Source organism: Rutidosis leptorrhynchoides, chromosome 5, assembly GCF_046630445.1.
Source record: "Rutidosis leptorrhynchoides isolate AG116_Rl617_1_P2 chromosome 5, CSIRO_AGI_Rlap_v1, whole genome shotgun sequence".
In the NCBI taxonomy this organism is placed as follows: domain Eukaryota; kingdom Viridiplantae; phylum Streptophyta; class Magnoliopsida; order Asterales; family Asteraceae; genus Rutidosis; species Rutidosis leptorrhynchoides.
The window spans coordinates 441,281,605-441,299,527 of record NC_092337.1 but is presented as its reverse complement, the minus strand read 5'-3'; the positions used below and the strand labels follow the sequence as shown (position 1 = coordinate 441,299,527).

The 17,923-nt window shown below is 35.2% G+C and overlaps 1 long non-coding RNA gene across 1 annotated transcript; it reads left to right on the top strand.

The window, feature by feature from the left end:
• The first annotated feature begins 13,179 nt into the window (after positions 1-13,179).
• LOC139850393 (uncharacterized) lies at positions 13,180-16,749 on the top strand. Its single transcript, XR_011760021.1, has 3 exons — positions 13,180-13,608; positions 13,929-14,030; positions 16,414-16,749. It is a non-coding gene; the product is annotated as an uncharacterized lncRNA (long non-coding RNA).
• The last annotated feature ends 1,174 nt before the right edge of the window (positions 16,750-17,923 follow it).

Here is a 17,923-nt window from a genome sequence, read left to right as displayed (position 1 = left end):
GTATTGATTTCATTAGTAAAAAAAACTCCGCAAAGATTATGTAATCTTTAATGTTTTAGAGATTAATCATTTCTAAGTCAAGCCGAAAATCAAATAAGCTTAATATGATATTAACTCATTAAATCCGTATTACATCTGAAGAAATATACATACATATATTTTCATAAAGACTGTAATGAAAATTCTTTTGTACAAAATATTACTTGTGAAATCTTTAACGGGTAGGTAATTCTCGGGAAATATATAAGTTCACAATTAATATGTTATACTGTACATTCTTCAACTTTGATTCAATAATTATTAACAATGCTCACAACGATATACAATCGTTTTCATACAAATTTAATTACATATTCTGATATTGACGGATCAGAATCCAAGTCATAACCCTGAACCGGTGACATCATTCTTAGATCTCTACATCTTTCAAAGCTATACTTTGACTTTAAATCTGTGCAAGATCCATTAGCATTGTGTGACGATCGCTCCAAATCCATATGGACGAACACGTCATTCATTGATTTCATTGCGAGGTATTTGACCTCTATGTGATACATTTTGTAACATTGTATTCGTTTGAAAAGGTATTTCATAAATGAATATATAAATTCCAGGTTTTTAACATCTGATGATTTCTACGTATAGACAATCACCATTTAATGGTTTACAATAATACATCTGTTGACAATACAGTCAAAATAAGATACATGGTAATGGTTTGGTGAATGCAAGTTTCTTGTATATAGCATGTATGACTCCAAGCACATATCTTGTATCACGTATAAGCAAACAGCGGAAGACTTCTAGAATCCTGAGAATAAACATGCTTCAAGTGTCAACACAAAGGTTGGTGAGTTCATAGTTTTAATATTACACATAATCCGTATATCAATGTGGATTACAAAAGTTCAGTTGTTTTATTCAAAACGTTTATCAATAGGTTTTACATAAAAGGTAGATCACAAGATTTCAGTTATTTCATCCGAAACGTTTATCAATCGGTTCTACAAAATTGAGCACCCTGGTAACTAAACTTTAATGCTTATATAATTTGTACCCTTTGTATAATCATCTTAATAATACACGCAAACCAACGTGTACGCTTCTCAAATAGCATACGTCCGTTAAAAGGCTAGTGCTCTAGCTCGGACGGGGATATCAAGCCCTATGGATCCATATACTACTACTCGCGCCCACCAGTTCTTATAACTGGCAGTTACTAGTTACCAAAGCTAAGGGATTTTCGGTTCAAACTCAGTGTAGAATTTAGTATGTACTTGTATCCATTGTGTTTAAAATAAAGTGCATGTATTCTCATCCCAAAAATATATATTGCAAAAGCCATTAAAAAGGGAGCAAATGAAACTCACTCAAATCAGTTTTAGTTTTTGTATTCATTTTATAAAACAGCGCATGTATTCTCAGCCCAAAAATATGTATAAAAAGGGATCAATGAACTCACGCATATAAATATTGTATATCGGTTAATAAAGCATTTGCATGTATTCTCAGCCCAAAAATGTAGAGAGTAAAAGGGATCTTATGAAACTCACTCAAATCAGTTTTAGTTTTTGTATTCATTTTATAAAACAGCACATGTATTCTCAGTCCCAAAAATATATATAAAAAGGGAGTAATGAAACTCACAGTTTAATATTGATATACAATATTGCAGGAAAGCATGTAGACGCATCGGAGATAATAAACACGAGGTTTGATTCACAAAAATACCCCCGAACATTACCCATAACCTCCTTGGCAATAACCCATATTTTCCTTAGCTCTAGCTCGCTCGGAAACTCGTTTTGAAAATTACTTGGACAGTACTCCGTCGTAATATTTTATGTACATTATTATTTTTGTATCGCAAAAATAATAATACTAATAATAAGATTAATAAGATTAATAATAATCTTAATAATAATAATCTTAATAATAATAATAATAATAATAATAATAATAATAATAATAATAATAATAATAATAATAATAATAATAATAATAATAATAATAATAATAATAAATATTATACGGAGTAATATATATTTGTGTATGTGTTTTTTTTTGATTTTTCATTCGAGCAAAACACCTGAATTTATAGTACCTGGCCTGGAATCTGGAGTCATGCGACTCGCATGGAAATGGCCTTCTGGCCATGCGACTCGCATGAGGACCAGGGACAGCTCACATTGTTTTGGCTCCTAGCTTGTCGACATAATATAAAATAAATATAAATATAATATATATAATTTAAATTAATTAATTATATATTATATTAAATTCACGTGCATAGTTGACTTGTAATTTTTGTTCCGATAAGTCGTACGTTGTCACTCGACTTATGTCCCGGTTCCGGTTTTTCGAACGCCCTTTCGTACGCTGAGAAAACTTGTACTTTACGTTTCGTGAATCGTACCTTTGTCAAAATATAGTCTTAAAGCATCCATAAAATATACCACTGTAGCAAAGTCAATTTCACTGTAGCAAATAGTGATTTTCAAAAACACTGTAGCATTTTGGGTACTGTAGCAATTTGAAATGTTACTATCGTTTACTAAATAACTTGAAATTATATATATGTATATATCTTTTTAATATATATAAATCAGTTTTTTTTTAAATACACATTGAAAGTTATTTATAAATAAATTTTAATAATAAATATTTCAACTTATCATATATATTCAAATAGATATTTAAACCAATAAGTTTAATGTACGGTATCAAATAATTAATACATTGTTACCTTTTCAAGTTATAGTATATATGTATCTATTTACATATAATTGTTCGCGAATCGTCGAAAACAACCGAAAGGTATTTAAATATATAAAAGTAGTTCAAAAATTTTGAGATTCAGTTTTACAGACTTTGCTTATCGTGTCAGAAATGTTAATCATACAAAGATTAAGTTTAAATTTAGTCGAAATTTCTGGGTCATCACACATTGTTTTTACCGAAAATAACCTTGCAATTCCTTTTCAAAGTATCCAGTATTATCAACCATTCAACCAGTCAACGATGACCTTTCAGACTTGTAACTTGGCATATACGTTTTTGTTACTGGGGAACCTTTCATGTTCCACCACATTAACAGGAAATGTACCAGCAAATTCATTAATCTGTGACTTAAAGTCTCTCCGAAAAACCATTATAATTGTTCATTGAAACCCTATCATGTACTCATCCACATCTTGTAACGGTAATTGCCATACCAACTACCGGGAATTAGCAATCAGTATTTCGAATTTCGCAGCAATTCTACGCCAACAGTTATATATATATATATATAATGTCTATCTCCTAGACTTATTTACTTCGAAGGTGAAGTTTCTGAAAAACGCCCAAACTGCGAAACTAGTTCTCCGAATTTTTTTGAAAAATGCTGATGAAGCAGCAAAAACTGTAAACGACCTTAACAATCAAAAGTTTGATGATAAAGAATATTATGGTGGTAAAGCTGAGAAAAAGAGAAGGTTTGGAACTGAAAACGGATTGAGCAGACCATTAAGGAGGCTGTGGACAAATCACAAAGACTAAACCTGCCTTCAAAGAATACAAATGATTCAGTATCTGCTGAAGTCATTAACGAATACCTTGCTCCTGACTCAAAATCTGTTACGAACAAATCTTCTTCATCATCCTTCGATATTATAAATTCTAAGATATTATCATATCTTTCATTATAAATATCTTCGATATTTCTGAAGATATCTTCATAACTATTATCATCCGAAATTATTTATCTCTTCACGCTATCTGTGTTACATCATAAAAGAAACTATTTTAGTTTCTAATTTCTGAAAATTACGAAAAATGGATGTTTTTGAAGTAGTGTTGGGAATTGAAGCATGCGTTAGTATAATATAATGACACTTGATCAACGTAATTATATTACAGTAAGTCATGCTAAGTTTCTAATGGAACGTGATAAAGGTTCACAGATCCCACCCTCATCATGAACCATGTTACATAACTCTTTCATTCTATTTAACCTCTAAACATATCAAGAAAATATTTTTCTTGATGATTAGGTTTTTTTCGAGGTATTCTGGTAATTTGACAAGTCAGATTGTGCCATTACCGTTTCTTTCTTAGAATATTAATTATGTTCATTCCGAAATTCATACCTACGAATTCTGGACCATTATTCGCTTGACTTAAAGTCGGGAAGAGAAAACGAAAGCATGAAGCTCCGAAATATAATGAAAAATATAAAGCCCGAAAACAACCCCGAAATTACAAACTATGTATATCAATGCGTATAGCAATATAAAGACACGGGAGAATAAAAAACAATATAACCCCAAGGTAATAGTAGAAGAAAATAACCTCCTCTGGTGGCAGATGAAAAAGAAGAATGAATGATATGATAGCCAAGAAAATATCAAGAATCAGAACTGGATGAAGCATTTTCACAAATCTTTTGTAAGTATGAAATAAGGAAGAAGATTATAGGAGTGGTGAAAATAAATGAAACGAAAAAGGTCAATTTATAGCAAAATATCAGACATAGCAATTGAGGCAGATTACGCATTTAATCAAAGGAAATCCTAATTTCCTTAAATTCCGAAGAATCAAATTTTATTTAAATTATGAAGATTTTCTATTCCTTAAATTCCGGAAATCAATCGTTACTACGTCAAGAGATAAGACGAATCTCTATTCTCCATTTCACTCTATTACGATAACTTCCCTCATACGCTTCGAGTAATTGGATTTTTTTTATCCATATTATTTAACGGTGATAAAAATTCTATTTATCAACACATATTCGTCATGAAAACATTTTTATTGTTAGCCATGACGACCTCACTCAAATTTCGGGACGAAATTTCTTTAACGGGGAGATACTGTGATGACCCGGAAATTTCTGACCAAATTTAAACTTTATCTTTATATGATTTCATGTTTTTGACACGATAAGCAAAGTCTGTAATGTTGAGTCTCAAAGTTTTGGAACTATATTCATGTAATCAATTATTCTTTGACTGTTCTCGTAGATTCACGAACAATATATATATATATATATATATATATATATATATATATATATATATATATATATATATATATATATATATATATATATATATATATATATATATTTAGTAAACGATAGTAACATTCGATTATTGATTCGATTGATATTTAGATAAGTTAACTAAAACGTTTAAGATGAACCAGTAAAACACTAATTTGCTACAGTATTTTCAAATTGCTACAGTACCCGAAAAGCTACAGCGTTTTCAAAAATCACTATTTGCTACCGTAAAAAAAGCTTTGCTACAGTAAAACACTATTTCAAAATGAAAATGTATATATGTATATGTATATACTACGAGATGATGATTTATAGAAGCAAATGACCAAAACACTTAATTGATTAAAGCTACACTTCGAGTGACATAGTTATGGATAATTTAAGTCTATATTTTGACAAAGGTACGAGTCACGAAACGAAAAATGCAAGTTTTCTCAGCGTACGAAAGGACGTTCGAAAAACCGGAACCGGGACATAAGTCGCGTGATGACGTACGACTTATCGGAACAAAAATTACAAGTCAACTATGCACGTGAATTTAATATAATATATAATTAATTATATAAATTATATATTATAAATATAATTAATAAATATGTCGACAAACGTAGGACAAAAACATTTGTGAGCTGTCATACCTTCCCATGCGATCGCATGGGAAATGGCTTGGGAAGCCATGCGATCGCATGGCACCCTTTTGCTGGCCACATCTATAAATTCGCGATTTCTGTTTCTGATTCATTCATACATCTATCTCTCGACTCTCTATATATATATATATATATATATATATATATATATATATATATATATATATATATATATATATTATTAATCTTATTATTAATAGTATTAGTATTATTATTTTTACGATACAAAAATAATAATATACATAAAATATTACGACGGAGTAATGTCCAAATGATTTCAAAACGAGTTTTCGAGCAAGCTAGAGCTAAGGAAATTATGGGCTATGTGCATGAAGTCTTACATGGCATATTTTTCAAGGAAACGTTGCATTCACCAAATTATCACCATGTATCTTATTTTGACTGCATTGTCAACGGAAGTACTATTATAAACTATTATTTACGGTGATTGTCTATATGTAGAAATCATCAGTTGTCGAAAACCTTTGATTTAAATATTCATTTATGGTGTGCCTTTTCAAAAGAATGCAATGTTTACAAAACGTATCATATAGAGGTCAAATACCTCGCAATGAAATCGATGAATGACGTGTTCGTCCATATGGATTTGGAGCGATCGTCACAAGGGCTCTCAGGTGTCAACCAAGTTCAAACCGAAAAAGAGGTCCTGGTTCGTTTATAAAGATACCGGAGGATCGACTACTGGTACTGCTTAGGGAACTTATAACGACCCTCAAATTTCCAACATTTATATATCCTTTCATTATTTATTTTGCCCAAACTATATAATTAAAACTTAACGATTAAACTTTACTCAATAATTGTTAAGTATTAAGAATTATAAAACATATTAATTAACTTTGTGCAATAATTGACAAGTTAATAAAAAGATAAAAAAAGAAAGAATATAATGAGATAATAAACTTTCGGGAACAAAATAAATAACCTTGTACACTTAAATAATTAAACTTGGATACTGAGGAACCATTTAAGCTAATCTAAAGATTAAGGACTAAAGTGAAAAGTTCCAACCCTAACCCTAAAAACCCTAGCCGATTTGATCAATAAAAAAGAGGATAAAATGACCTTCTTACCCCTCAAAATTTCGGCCCACTTAGCCTCCTCCACCTCCTCATTTAACCTAACTTGTTCCCTAAGCAAAACTTAACCTAAACCTAATTCTAGATCATTCCATATGCATCTATAAATAAGGACCTAAGCTAATGCAAATTTTGTACCAAATCATTCTTACAATCTTCTCTCTCAAAAACACAAAATCTCTCCCCCTCTCTCTTGGATTTTCGGCCAAGGTAACCACCACACCACCACCACCATCTTCAAGTGATCTTCAAGCAATCTTCAAAGGATCTTCATCGCGTTCATCGTGTTCTTCGTTATCTTCAAGGTGTTCTTGATTTTTGGAGTGCTTTGATCTTCATCTTCAAGTTTTCTTCTTGTTTCCTTGTTAATCTTCATCATCGTTAATAAGGTATGATCCAAGATCTTAAACTCTTAAATCTTTCTTTTAATACATAATTTAATTCATGCATGTTCTTGATCTTGTTCATTCATACTCATGATCTTGATAATACAAACATATATACATATACAAAAAAATTATAATATGCATATACATATACATTCATACGGTTTAAAAAAAAAGAAATTTTGTTTAGATCTTGAAAACCCTAATGATTCACCTAGATTATGTTAATGTCTAAAAATGGTAACAAAATATACATATACAATTGGCATATATATATATATATATATATATATATATATATATATATATATATATATATATACATATACATACCGAATTTTTTTTTTTTTAAAAAGATTTTGTTGAATCTTAAAAACCCTAGAGATTTAGTCAAGATTTGTTAGTGTTTAAAAAGGAAACAAAATATATATACCACATATACATATATATAAATGGAAACAAAATAATATAAACATATATATATATATATATATATATATATATATATATATATATATATATATATATATATATATATATATATATATATACACATACACGCCTATATACATATATATATAAAAAAAATATAATAAAAACTATATATATATATACATATACACGATATATATATATATATATATATATATATATATATATATATATATATATATATATATATATACTAAATACTTAAACCCTAAATTAACCTAACCCTAATTATTAAACCCTAATTTACATTACTAAACCCTAAACATTTATTTATATAACCCTAATCATTAATACTACTATTAAACATTTATCACTTAAACCCTAATACAACTTATACTACTATCTAACACTTATACACTTATACTATTACTAACACATATACTATGCTACTTATATTATAAGATTTACAATAGTCATTTACGATAGCGTGAAATTACTTGAACGTCGACGCTGCTTAAAGCCTAGGGTGATCCTTGGTACCACTATGGGACGCTTGTGGATTTCGAATGCCAAACTTAGATTTTGGTTGAGAAATCCTGGGCCAACCGGTAACAATTGGTCATTCTAGTGACTTGCCGGTGGCATAGATGTTTGGGTATGGTGCACAATATCAACCCGACTATAGTAATCAAACACTTAGTTACTTTCACACTTAATAAGTGGTAGACTTATTAAGGACAACTCACTAGTGTTCAACACTAACTTACTATAAATGGCAACTTTCTAAATATGGAAACTTTCAAAAAATGAAAACTTACTAAGGATAGAAACTTAGCAAAACGAACTATACTTAAGTACATACATACATACTTAAACTTTCCTTTTACTTGAGCAAAACATCTAAACTATTCTTAGTGTCATTAGGTTGACATTCGGCTCACGATCATCCAACTCACTTATCTTTCTCTTCCAAGGAATAACGAACTCTTCTCCTATTAAGGTGAATTTCATAGCCCCACTTTATATTGTGCACAACTTATTTAAATTATTGGGGTGAGACACGTACTACTTTTACTATTTACAATTTAGACACAAGTGCCAACTGTTAAACTATGCTATACCCGGCTATGTCCGACTAAGTCCCTACAGTGATATTTTTAATTGCTTGTTAAATGCATTCTTAATTATTGGGGGTAGGCCTATCGGGAGTAACGTCCCCGATACATTTGACTAAGTCATTGTATTATATAATAATGAAATTAAACCGACAAGTATAGACACAACTTGTCATTGGGGCAAACTTTGAACGTTTAGTCTAAATATCACGAACTGGCATAACTTTTTGGTCCCTGCGAGATCAACTTTTAAGATCTTTGTGATCTTCTTTAACAACTAAAGATCTGTGTGATCTACTTATGAAAACAAATCTTGTGGTCTAAAAATAACGATAACAACTTTTTGTTAAACCTATGATTTCACTCAACCTTTTTGGTTGACACTTTAGCATGTTTGTCTCAGGTGCTGATTGATCAAGCTTACTTATCTTCTACTTATGTGATGCTACTTGGACATAGGATCTCAATAACTATCGCATTTATTATTATTGCATTTGAAACATTTACATCATTGTAATTTAAATTCTTGTAACGACATTCTATTTTCTTTCGCTGCGTTATCAATAAAGTTTATTTTTATCATATAGAATTGTTCTCGTATTATAATATGTTGGTTTATTTGATATTAGTGACGTTTTCTTCCAGACCCTATATGGAGGACGTCACAGAACTCCACCACCACCGACTCAAGGACAGCAACCACCACAACAACAAACGCAATCAACTCATCAGTCACCACCCGTGACTCAACAAGTGTCTCAGGAGACTATTTCTACTCCTACTCCTGATGCTCTTCCACATGCTGGAACAGAAGGAGGTGTTGGTTCCTCAGCTCTCCGTATTTTGAATGATCTGTATGTTCAAGCTATGGGTGACAATTTGAGAATGAGAAAGGAGATGGATGAAAAGTTTGAGAAGTTGAAAGAGGAGAACCGAGTTAAATCTGAGGATGTTGAACGATTAACTATGCAAGTTGATCTGTTGCAGAAAAAGGTTGGTGATCAGTCCTTGCTATTAACTGATGCAATGAGAGAGGCTGCACAGGCTAGAGAGTTGGCAGCTTCAGCTATTGCCAAGGTGACTGATTGGGAAGAAAAGTTTGATTTGATTGAGATTACTGAAGATGTGCCTGAGAACAGAATAGTGGAAGCTCCTGGTTCTTCAAATGCCACTGCACTGTCAGTAATTCCTCTTAAAAGTGATTATAGTTTTAGTGATTTCTTTTCTAAGCAGGATGAGCTCAAGCATTCCGTTGTTTATGATGATTTAGAAGAGGGAGAGATCCCTCACAACTTCTCTAGAGAAGAGCTGGACGAAATGGTGCGTCTAGAGCAAGAGGAAGCTAAAGCAGCTGACGCACAGTACGACGATTCTCCATCTGAGTATGAATCTTTTGGTCCAGAAATCACTGAGGATTTTAATGACCGAGATGTGGATGATTTAGTTGAGGATGTAACTCATGAAGAGTTTCCTACGTATCAAAATGATAAGAATGAAGATCTTCCTGGTTTTGAGGAATTGTTTAGAACTAATGATGAGATTTTGGATCGAAAGTGTAAAAAGAAAGAACGAATTGAAGTTTTGCCAGAAGGTTTCTTGCCAGTCAAATATAATAAGGAAAGCACTGAAAAGTTGGAAGTTGATTGGAGGGAAATTTTGAGGATTAGAAAATATTGTGAGAAACCAAAGCTTGAGCCAAAGTATTTGAAGATGATAATTTTGAGAAAAAGTGCAAAGGAAAGAATTCTAACCTGGGCTTATATTGAAGAATTCAACATGTTTGGAGTTAAAAGAGAATTTGGGGTTGATTATTTCAAACATGGTCATGAATTCAAGTCGTTACCGTATTTTGAGCTAATGCAAATTGCCCGGTTGAGAATGTTGTATTGTGGTGTGTTTGATCGATCTCCGCTGTTGGTAAAGAAGATTCGAATTGCGTTTAAATCGAAGAATTGGGAAGGTTTTCGACCACAGTTTCCTAGGATTAGCTATAGAATTGATCAGAACCGGTGAATCTAAACGAATTGTAAAGTACAAGCGAGCAAAGACTATGAAGAAAGTACCCTTGAGGAAATTACGCAAAATTGGAGTCAGAGATTCAGATGGTGGTTTTATGATGATCGTTCAGAAGAAGCTGTGATAGTGTTGGATAAGGTGAATGAGAATGATATTGATTGCATTCGTGTGTTGGATCCGATTTGGATGCGAAACTGTACCGAGGCTGATATTTTCACGTTGTATTATAATCGTATGCTTTATCGACGCGAGAACAAGGTGCATGCTGAACAGTATGTGAAAGTGGCTAAACTGTGCTACTTAAATAACATGGCGATTAATCCGTACGAATGAATTTGCTGACGACTGAAGACTTTTGAAATAGAACTAGGTCTTAGGGGGAGTTTGTTAGTGCATAATCCCGAGTTCTATAATTGTAATATGTTCTATTAGTATTGTCGTTAATGTTTCAGTCGTGTATGAATATTGTCATTGATACATTGTGTTTGAGTTGAATAATCAAATGACATGAAATGGTTTAGAGCTGATTGGTTGGCAGCTCAGACCATCGACCGATGGTAGGGACTATCGGTCGAGGGACAAACACCATCGGCCGTAGGTCAGAGACCACCAGCCGATGGGCACTGTAACTATATATATATATATATATAGGGAAGTTGGGTTACATTGTTAGGTTACACACCCTACACCATATTTGCCGTCGTATTTCGCTATTGCAGTCGACCTAGACCATACCCCAACTGAATACAATTTCTAAGGCATCGATTATATCAACATATTGTTGGTTAGATTGATCCCAAGGTGAACTAGTATTCGATTCATCCTAGATTAGTGTATTCCGCCTCTAATCTAGTCATAACATTTGATCTAAGATCTTTAGTACGTCTACAGTTATTTTGCTGTTCAAAAAGAAGATTATTTTTTATTCATATGTAAGTCATCTAACTCGTTTATCGTGCGATTTTTTCTGGCAACACCTCAAGATGTATTTCTATCGAGAGTTTTGAGGACTCTATTTGCTAGACTAACATGAAATTTGTTATATTTGGACTCTATTGTTATTATCTTTGATACATCTGCTTTTTTTTTTTTGCCAAAAAACAATCAATCGATCCTCCATTAGCCCCAAGCCAATTCATACGTACAATGACGTGGAATTCTCCCATCTTGATGGGAATTAGATCTATAGAAAAGATTTCATCATCTATTACAAGGTTACAACTTCTGAAAACATCATTAATCAGCACAAGCTTATCATCCGCTATCTCTACCTCTAACGGTATAATAAGTTTACACATAGGTACATTCAATTTTTCACATATAGACAAGGATACGAAGGACTTTGAAGCGCCAGAGTCAAACATAAAATATCTAATAGTTTGGTAAAAATTGGTTGATGATTTCTATGTATGAAATTAAAGCGTCACTTTAGATTGATTATTACAGTATGTTTTATTGATTTGACTTGTTGAATGTTATGCTTATAGTTTGGGTAGTGTAAGTAATAATCAATCAATTTCATGTTTTAATTGTGAAAACTTGATCATAATCAATCATCTTATACATCAAACGTAATGGTAATTTACGTGTTCAAGTTATTCTCCCGTTGCTTCTTTACTAGTTTATAATGTGTTCGTTATTATTGTAGCTCATCTTTAATATATTACGGAGTACCTTTTTGGCTTTTTGTAAAACTATAATCTTTTTTCAAACATCGTATAATGCTTTCTTGCTCATTTGTTTAATGTTTTGAGAGATAGAAAGGTCAAGTTGGGTGGAGTTGAAGGGTAAATATGTTAATTCTTACAGCTTACCTAGTTACCTGGGCACAAAGTAAGAAATTATGTGTCAAAATCGCGACCCTATACTAGTAATTTTTAGAGATACATTATAGATACATGCAACTATCATCATTAAATTTTTTTGTTTCTATCTAGACATATTAATCGAGTATTTATATAAAATATGTCAACACAACAAATTCCTTCACAATTTTTTATACTAGTTTTAGTCTCATTATCCACAAAAGCATACATAACTAAAATCGCTAGACTCAACACACATATATTAATAATTAATAATTAATATTAATTATTAATATTAATATTAATTATTAATGTTAATATTAATATTAATATTAATATTAATATTAATATTAATAATATTACAAATTACAATAGAGCAAAACTCATTTACTGTTTACCAATATGCCTATTTTTTAATGTTTAATGGGTATTTTTATCTTTCACCTATCTATTTATTTAGAGGATGATTCTCACACACACTTTTTTATCTTTACACACCTATTTTAACATTTTACTCTTGTAATAATACTTGTGATTGTGAGAATCATCCCATTTATTTACCCCCTCTTCCCATCTGCTTTCCAATAATAGCCCAGAAACTTCTGGCGACTACCGTATCCATCTTCACCAACCATCATCTTCATCGCCACACCACATCGCCTCCATCGCCACAAATCGTCGTCTTCATCGCCACCAACCATCGTCTTCATCGCCACCACTCAACGTCCTCATCACCACCACCATTTGCTTTGGGTTTTAGGCGATTTTTCTGAGCAACTGTCATCATCTCTTGCCTATTTATGTCTCACCGTCCGTTTAGGGTTTTAATACTCCTATTTCGTTGTCTTTGTAGGTGTATGATTTGGACTTAAAAAGTTAGGGTTTTTGATTGGTTCCCACCGGCGACGGCGGTTCTCCTGGTGCCGCAGATGGAGATGGTGGTGGCAACTTCACCCTGCTGCGTACATTGGTCAAAGGGGGAACTGTAGCCATAGGTGGCATTTTCTTAGTCACCATGGTTTCATCTATTGCACTTACTTTATTTACACTGCATAAAAAGGTAAGCACAAATAACCAATAACCAATTTATAAAGTTTATTATTTGGTGATTAAATTCAGAAATTAAGACTAAAAATCTAATTGTTACTCTTGGGATGGTGCATTTGCAGTGTTTGTACTTTGTAGTTGTAATCGTTTTGATTTTATGGTGTGGATGCAGGATTAAATTTGGAAATAAAAAATAATCAATTTTTACAAGATATTTGGGCCAATTGGGCAGTTGCATTTTTTGTATTTTTTGCAATGTGTGCATCCGTAATCTTCAATTTTTTGTTAATCACTTAACCGTACACACTAAAACCCTAGGTGACCATATTGTAGCTTTGTGTGACGGATTTAGAAGATGATATGTATGATGCCAACGAAGTTGATTCTTATGATGAAGATTATTGTAGCGGTGACATCTCGCTCTTATTTCTAAAGGTGATTGAAACTCTTTTCCGAATTTTTATTTGTTTTGGTAATATGTATATATTCTTTTTAGCTTTTGTGGTGAAAAGATGAAAAGTAGACCTGACAAATAAGACCTAAAGCTTAAAAATGGGTCCATTGGGTTTACTTAAAGACACAAATGGGTCTAAGCACATAATATCAAAAATTACTCCAAGACTCAAATGGGTACAATCACATAATAAAAATTTACTTAAGGACCCAAATGGGTTTACTTCAAAAGATTCGATTTCAGAGCGCGATTTCGAGGTGCATTATACGACGCGCGTTATTCGACGCTCGTTTTTCGACGCTCGTTTTCGAGGCCTGTCAGTTTCGACCCCAGTTTTCGACCTGATTTTTAGACCCGCTTTTTCGACCCGCGTTTTCAACGCCCGGTTCGGCGGCTCGGCGCCCGGTTTCGGCCCCCGTTTTCGGCCCCAGTTTCGGACCTCGTTTTCGACCCCGGTTTCGACCTGGGGTTTCGGCCCCCGGTTTCGACGCGCGTTTTCTGTGCGCATTTTCAGCGTGTTTTTTTTGCCCTCGTTTTCGGCCCACGTTTTCGGCGCCTTGTTTTCGGCGCCCGGTTTTTGGCCCCCATTTTCGACGCACTATTTTCGGTTCCAGTTTTCGGACCCTGGTTTCGGCGCTGTAACACCCCGGTTTCCGTAAGTACGAAGTGGATGCGTTTCACGTACAGAATCGGGAAGTGGAATCTAAAGAAGGAAAATTGATGTTAGGCACAGGGCCGCGTCGCTCCAAACCAAGCCGCGTCGCGCCCCTTTGGTGGTTCAGATGTTTGTTTCACTTGTACGGAGACTGTTTCCATTTTTGCCTTGGAGCCGCACCGCGGGCCCCTATGGCCGCGCCTTGTCTGGGCCAGACCCGAATTTTCAGCTCTAAAAAGGGGTTAAATGAGGGGTATTTATGTCATTTCACTTGGGGACGGATTTGTGGCCATAAACTCATAATTGGATCCAGCTTTGGATCATTTTTCACATCCAAAAACACACTCTCAAACCCTAGTGAGAGAAAGAGGATTTTAGAGAGAGGAAGCTCCGATCTAGGAGGAAGGAGGTCGATTCGGGTGAAAGCTCAAGTGTTAATGTTGTTCACCTCATTCACGGCTACGTTTTGGTACTAGTGGTAAGTCTCAAATCCAAGTTTCTTTATTCATGATTGTTGTTCAATTTAGAGTTTTGAACTTGAGAAAACCCATTTAGCTCTTTAATGGAAGTTTGGAGCTAGTAATTGGTGTTGTTGACCCTTGTTGGTGGATTTTGGGTTGGTTGATGATTTAATCATGTTTAAGACTTGTATTTGGGTTTAATCACTAGGTTTAGTGATTTCGGAAGTGTTGAAACCCATTTGGGTGTATTTAGAAGACTAATTTTGAAATGGGTCAAAATTAGGGTTTATGAGTCAAATTGGCGAAGACGAGTATTAATACTTGTATTTTGGTTGAATTGGCGTTATAAGACCGTTTTTACTTGTGTAAGTGATTATTGGTTAGTTTGGACGTTGTTTGTACTTGAAATTGCTTTTGGGTCAGAATTGCACTAAGTGTCAATTTGAGTTGGTTTGTATTCCACCCTAATTGTGTTGTTGTTATGTGTTAAATGGAATAGGTACTTTCCATTGGCGATTGCGGATTTTGGTATTGCATTCATCACGGCGCTAAGGTGAGTGTAAATATATTATATGCATATGTATGCATAGGATGGGTGCGGGTAGGTAGAGTGATCCTTGCTCGGATTCACTCTACATGTGATGGGATGATGGATTCTTGGAGTTTTGAGTCCATGTTGTACGCTTATGCGTTTTGGGTTACCACCCTTGGGATAGTGAATCTTTGGAGTATACGGATTCACGTTGGTATGTTGGGCCAATCCCGTCGATGTTGATGATGTTGAGGAGGTGAAATCTCGGGTAGTTCGGGTTCATGATGACTCGGGTAGTTCGGTCATCCTTATTGATGAGGTGGTGTATTTCGGGTAGTTCGAATTCACTAAGGCGCGGGTAGTTTGGCCAACCTCGGTTGTTGAGGCGATGAAGGTAGTGAATCTCGGGTAGTGCGAATTCACTAAGGCTCGGGTTGTTCGGCCAACCTTCATATGTATAAGGTTAAGGGGTTAACCTTGGTGCTTTGGTCATAAATTGTATATGCGTATATTACTTATTGTATGTTGTAGCTAATCTTGCGGTTTTGGCTTGGTGGTACGTTAGGTATAGATTTGCTTAGTTATACTTGGAATGCGGTATGTGTTTACCTTATGTGTTGTTTGTACGTGTTCATTTTATACATATGTATGTATATAGTATGTTTATACTCACTAAGCTTTCATAGCTTACCCTCTCGTTGTTTACATTTTTATAGATTCGCGTGGAGGTGGTGACTCGGGTAAGCGTGGGAACTAGTGGACTCGCGTAGGTTGCTTTAGAAGGCATGCTTTTGGATTGATTAGGATTGGGTAGCGTATCCCCAATTACCATGCTCGGTCTTTGTAGAGTTTAAACACTTTGAGTCGGAAGTGTCTTTTGGGGTCTTGTTAAACGGGTCAATGTGGTCCCGGGGTTTTGGAACTTATATCGCTTGTTTTACTATAACTAAAAATATGTATGTTGACGTTTTAATCACGCCTTGGGTCGAATGTATTGTTATGGTTTTAAAAATGGGAGACTTCTGATATTTTAAACAAAGAGAAATGCTGAACCAGAGTGGGACGCGCCGCGGCCAAAGGGCCACGTGCCGCGGCCGTAGTGTAAAACGTCGACAGTCTTCTTGGTAACCTGGAGGAGTCTGAATCAGATGTGAGGCGCGTCGCGCCCACAATTGAGCGACGCCGCTTGTAAAAAAAAAATTGTACGAAAATGGTTGGTTATCTGGTTGGGTCGTTTCAGGCGCCCGTCTTTGGCTCGCGTTTTCAGCGCCCGGTATTCAGCCCCCGTTTTCGGACCCCTTTTCGACGCCCGGTTTCGGTGCCCGTTATCGGCCCTAGGTTTCGGTGCCCGTTTTCGACGCGTGTTTTCGGAGCGTTTTCGGCCCACGGTTTTGGCACCTTGTTTCGGTGCGTGTTTTTAGCGCCCGGTTTTCGATCCCCGTTTTCGGCGCCCGTTGTCGGACCCCGTTTTTGCGCCAAGTTTTCGGCCCCCGGTTTTCGACCCGCTTTTTCGGCGCCCGGTTTTCGACCCCCGGTTTCGGCACCTTGTTTCGGCGCGCATTTTCAACGCTCGGTTTCGGCGCCAGATTTTCGACCCCCGTTTTCGGACCCTGTTCCAACGCCAGTTTCGGCGCCCGGTGTCGTCGACCGTTTTCGCACCCGGTTTTCGGCCCTCGTTTTCGGCGCCCGGTTTCGGCTTGCCAGGTTTGAACCGCGTTTTGTGCGCCCGTTTTCAACTTGCGTTTTCAACGCCCGGTTTCGAGGCATGTTTTCGGCCCGCGTTTCTCGGCGCGTTTTCGGACAGCGTTTCTCGGCGCTCGTTTTTCGACGCGTTTTTCGCCCCGCATTTTTGACGCCCGTTCTTTAAGTGCGTTTTCGACGCGCCTTTTTTGAGTCGCGTTTTCGACGCGTGTTTTCGTTGCATGTTTATTATGCGCGTTTACTACGCGCGTTTTCAACCAGCATTTTGGACGCGCCTTTTTCGAATCGCGTTTCGACGCCTCTTTTTAGGGGCGCGTGTCGGAAGAGATACGTCAAAATATACAATTAAGAACAATTTTACTAGCCCGACCCAACCGACCCCGGTCATGACCCAAACGACCCGGGTCTTGACCCAACCCGAGCCGGGTCTCGACCCAACCCGTTCGAACCATTTTAATTCTGACCCGTTTCGACCCAAACCCATTTGATCTTTGACCCAACCCGACCCAACTTGACCCGTTTGAC